This window comes from Athalia rosae, chromosome 6, assembly GCF_917208135.1.
Source record: "Athalia rosae chromosome 6, iyAthRosa1.1, whole genome shotgun sequence".
NCBI lineage: Eukaryota > Metazoa > Arthropoda > Insecta > Hymenoptera > Athaliidae > Athalia > Athalia rosae.
In genome coordinates, this window is record NC_064031.1 from 5,089,749 (window position 1) to 5,095,478 (window position 5,730).

A 5,730-nucleotide genomic window follows, 5' to 3' on the forward strand; every position below is an offset into this window, starting at 1 on the left:
CATCGTAACGTTTACTCTTCTTTTTATCGCATGAATCTTACTGTGAAAACAGAGCTCAGAATTTTCAACGATAAACTATTGCGAGTTTAGAAATTCATAATATGCAACGCGGGGCGTACGGCCAACCTGCAATACTTCATTCCACGGACAAAGGATCCCATCCTAAATGCATAATGTGACCTTCGGTCATTTTCTAACAACACGCTGCCGCAGGTACAACGATTCGTTACGCAACTATGTACCTTGTCAAAATAAGAATACCTGTACCCGGACCAAAAATAATCAATAGTTTGTTAAAATTATCAATGAATATTTAAAAACTAGCAAAGTTTTCTTCAATCGCGAATCGCTCGTCTAATATTCTCACAGGTCTACAAACATCCAGAGTTGTACGTTACACGTACCCCTACGAATCCGGCGTCTCTGTTTTGATCTCAATGTCAACATAGTATTATGACCTTAGGACGTGTCGAGTCGGGGCAACGACAACACGACGACTGACACGAGTAATCGGTAATCAGTCTGTTCACCGTAGTCGAGCTGTATGCGGTCGGGTTTTCAAACTATAGCTCCAGCGGTAGTTCGTTGCGTTATTCCAAAGTGCTAATTATTGATACGGTCAATTACGAATGCGTAACAGTGCTCGATTTCGAAGTGCGTCTCGTCGCCTGGGCGACTTTATTACGGTGGATATTGCGAACGAAGTGGAAACCGAACAATGAATCGGTTTACACGGGGAAAAACAATAACGCGCGAGTTCATAAATCAAAAAATATTATCAGAGATAAAATTGATGTTTTCGCTGTGCGGGGGAAAAACTGACGCGACATCCGGATGCATCCTGTTCGACATCTGCAGCTTATGGATGTGCCCGGCGGTATAAACTGCAGTGCGGGAGAACTGGGTGTACGGTGAGTTATTCGAAAAACTATTTCGTCCGACAAACAAATTTTCGGAGTTATGAAATGTAGTATTTTAAAGGGGAAATTTTGACGAGGTGTGCGGAGGGCAAAGGAGTGGGGGGGAGGGGTGGGAGGGGTGGGCATTACGGGGTGAAACTTTGGGACAGCTGGAACAATTGCCGGGTAGCGGCAATTACTCGTTACGTTTTTTTTACTTTTATTTAATCAAACCGCGAGGCGTTTTCTCGCGGTACGTTAGTCGACTATTACGCGGGGGACTCTCCCAGGTAAATTGGACGTCGCGAACTCTGCAAAATGTATGTAGCAATAAATCCCTCCGGCAAAAATAATGGCTTCTCATTTTGTAAATGGTGCAAAACTTAAAATTGTGCTCATATATTTTATAGAAGAGTGACGCATATCGCCTCGCTATCATACCCACCACCACCTCCCCACCCCCCACCCCCCCATACATACGTATACCTTATACGACCGGCACATCGCCATTCGGCAAACCGACGTACGCGCCGCCGCTCTCTCTCTCTCTCTCCTTTTCTTTTTCTCTTCCAAGGTGTATACATATATGTATACCTACATACATCCACGTAAAGGGGGGCGGGCGGCGGTAAAGGAGAGAAACAAGGGAGAGCGGGGGAGGAAGAGAGCTGCCAGCTCCTTTCCTCCGATTCCTTATTTTCTTTATCCGTCGACCAATTCTCGGCCCGGGCTGGGCCGCCAGCGCGAGATATTGCGAGGCGGCGATAACTCACCACCCACCCCGTTGTCCTCCCTCCGAATGCCCCCGTCCTTCGCTCCCCCCCCCCCCTCCTCCTCCACCCCCCTCCCTTCTCACCCTCTCGGCGGCATCACCCTGAACCAAACCGTGAACCACCCTTATAGTCGACTTCATTGCGCTCCGCGCACGTTTGTCTTCGAACGTGTATGTCACCTACTACCCGGTTTCACCCCCCTTTTTTTTTCCTTTATTTTATTTTAGTTTAGTTGTTTTTCTTTTATTTTTATTTCTCTCGCCGGTAGACGTATTCGCCGCTCCGCACCGTCACCTCAACCATCTACGGGACTCCGGGCATCCCGAATACCCGGCGAAACCTCTTTCGTCTTTATTTGCTACCCCCTTCGCGCTACTACACTAACAGCTAGGTACCCTCAATTTATATGCGAACTCTTTTGCGAAGCGGACACTTTTATAGAGGAAATTCTTCTATCCGCTATTCCCTTATTCCGCATCGGCTTCTCTTTTATATTAAAATACCGTTAGTCGAGCTATAAAGGATGCCAAACGGATGACGATGATCTCGTTATCGAGTCATACCACGAGTAATCGTACATCCGAAAACTAGAATTTCCATCCGAATTTACTTTACAAACCACGTGAGAAAATATAACGATGAGACTTATAGCGATACAATACAAGTATTCCCCACTAACCAAATAGCTCCGACTGTGTGTATTACGCGTTGTGGGAAACGTAAGAAGAAACCATTTGTTACGAAAATTAAATAAGAAAAAAAAAAAAGAAAAAGAATAGGAAGAAAAAAGGGAGGAAAAAAGTAAAGAAACGTAATTCGTACACGAGCCTCTTAGGTCCGTTGAAGAGGTTAGGTAGGCAATTTAGCTTTTTTGCGGGGAAGTAATAAAAACCCTCAGCGAATATAAGGCAGGGTGCTCGCAGCGGAGGAGAATCGCGGGGTTGGGGCGGCTGAGGGAAAAAGAGGTACCCGGGGGTACAGGGGGGGGGGGGGGGGGGGGGGGGGGGGGGGGGGGGTTACCGGAGCGAAACTGCGTGCGCGAGACAGATAGGAGGTCCAATTTTGGAACGTAGGGGTGTCCAAGAGTGGACGGACATCCCTCACTGTATTATTTATGCCCGGCCAAAATTGGTGCCTGACTATGCCGGGCACGATCCGGCTACGACGGGCCCTTTATTTCCAACATTCCCCGAGCTCGCGGCAAATATTTCTCCTATATTTGACTGCTGACCGAACTTTAACGAGGATTCACCGGGACGCGAAGAATCTGTCAATTTTACCCTAACTAAAATATTCCTCTCTTTTTTTTGGAAAAAAAAAAAAACGTTCACCGAGTATGAATCTCGTTTCATTCGCTGATCCTCCGTGCACGCGAATGTTATTTCCGTGGGACGATGACATGATCAGCGTTTCTTTGAAGGATATAAAGTAGGTGATTTGTTCGCAATTAAATTGGTTCGGTATCGCCGTCGCGTCGAGTAGCGCGAAACCGCGCGCACGCTGAAATAAATTTTCCCAAACGCCGGAGGAAAATGTCGCAGAAAAAAAAAGGGAGGCATTGTACCGGCGGGGGTGGGGGGAGGAAGGGGGGGGAGTGAAAGGGGATGGGGGGTTCGGCTGATCGAAAGCCAATAATTGGAATAAACCCGGCCGATCTCGTTTCACGGCTCGCTTCTGTCACGAACGAAGGACCGCATTCCCTCCCTTCTCGCGCCTCCGCCTCCCCCGCGGCTGGGGATAACTAGAAAACTTCTTTTCCCCCGTGTCAACCTCCCCCCCCTCGCTACTCCCCATTTTCCTCCTCGTCCTACTCCACGTCGTTCACGGTCTTATCCTTTATACCCCCTTGTACAGCGGGAGCGCGGCGAGTATCTCCGGGCGGGACGTGTTCACCCAAATGCGCTGTTAAAATTTTGGACACAATCTCACCATTTGTCTTACGAGACCTAGAAATAAATCTCCGGCGGCTCAGCCGGCTAAGAATAACCGCCACCCTTCGCGGAGCGCGGTGCGGTGCAGCCAACCCCCCTCCCCCCCCAAGTTCTTTTTCTTCATTTTGTTACCAGGGCACGACGCGCTCTCGACGCGACCTAAACCGGGCAACCAACCAAAACCCATACGCGCCCCGCTATATCCCCGCACACACATCCGCCCCCCCCCCCCTCCCCCCGATTCTCTATCAATAAATCATAATATTCGTATTAAGATTCCTACCACTACCTCGAACCGGATATATCGACCTCTTTCAACCCCCCCGGCATCCACCACGGACCCCGCGATATATATATGTATGTATATATATATCTATATGTTATACCTCTGTCGCGTTTCGCTTTGCGCAGAGAGATACCGGGGGCTAGGGGACGCGTTTGTCCACTTTGCCAAAGGTGGATGATAACCGGCGGCGGTGCCGCTGCAGCCGTTCTTCCCGAATTCTGCCATATATATATATACCCCATACCCTATACCTATACCTACCCTCGTAATATGTACGCGGTATTCTATATAGCTGTGGAACGATCCGCGCGGGCAAATCATCTTCCACCCTATAAAATTATACCGTCCATTACTCCTCGAACTGTCTTCCAGAGACCCCCGTTGGAAGAACCTACCAGCGCACCTTCAACGTTCTCGCGTGACCAGAATCGTTAATTCGGACGGGGTGAGATTTCGAGTGCAATTGATTTCACCTCATACCGTTTCACCATCAATCGTATAGGGTCGGTGGGAAACCCCTTCGTCATTTCCTCTCACCGTTAATTCGAGTATCCTTGACAATCGTACGAGTTAGGAGATGCGATAGGTGCGCCGAGGCGAACGGATAGACGAACGAATGACAATATTGCATTTAACGTGAAATCGCGCGGAAGATGGGCGTGTGCGGCGAACCGCGATACACGACGTAGTGAATTTGCGGAACGGTATGAAATCCAAGTTTGGCATCGCAGACCTTCCTTGTATCTCGACGCTTTCGAAACGTATGTGTGAAAATGCACGACGTCCCTCGTATATATATATATATATATATATATAATACTCGTGTAGTTCCGAGGGTTCCACAGTCGAGTGCAACTATAATATAAGTCGAGACTTTCGGTAGGTTCTGCTATCAAGGGGGGGGCCTATGCTATTCCTCCGTCGTCGTCGTCGTCGTCGTCGTCTCGGTGGTGGTCGTTTTGCCGTTTCGCGTATACCGCTAGTTCGCCCCCGCAAAGACGAATGTATATTTTGGCCAAGTGCTTTATATAACGATAATTCAGCAGATAGCATTGCGCTGGGCGGAATGCTTGGCCCTGAAGAGCAGGGGTATAAAATATGTGTCTGGTATCTTATTCTTCACCCAGTTCCCGGCACCGCTCAGGGGTTGGACCTCGTCCCAGCGCCACCCCCCCACCCACCCCCGCCACCCCTCCCCTGCCTCCCACACTCGCAATAGTCGCGTGTTGTACCTACAACGCGAATCCACCGCGTTTCCTCCGCTTCTTTTCCTCTCCTCTCCTCTCCTCTCCGCCCCGCTATCTCTTTTCCCCCCATATTTCCTCGCCGCTGACTTTAGCCATGTATTTTTCTCCTCGGCTCACCCCTACCGTTTCCCAACGTTTTGTTGTTATTATTCTTGATTATTATTGTTATTATTATCGTCGTCGTCATCCCTGCGAAACGGGCATAACTTCGAGATGTGGCGGCTGTCACATTAGCGTCCCGCTACCGAGCATCAGCCAGAGTCGCTTCAGTGGTCGCAAACTTTTCTACACCAGTCGCCAACCGGTCCGCCGTACTTCTTTATACACTCGGTATAACCTCCTGCTCGGCGTACCGACAACTTTTCCGACGTACGAACTCCACGGATACATTTTATTTCATGCGCTGGACAAATTTTATTCACGGAAAAATAAACTCGACTGTGTACACTTTTGTTCTGACAAACTGCAGCTGCTGCCGCTGCCGCTGCCGCCGCTGCTGCTACGCTTCGTCTTGTGCTGTTGAATTTTTACTCCTGGATGAAGAAGATTTCGCGTCGTGGATCCTTTTACTTCAACCTGTTATATTCTCGCCCG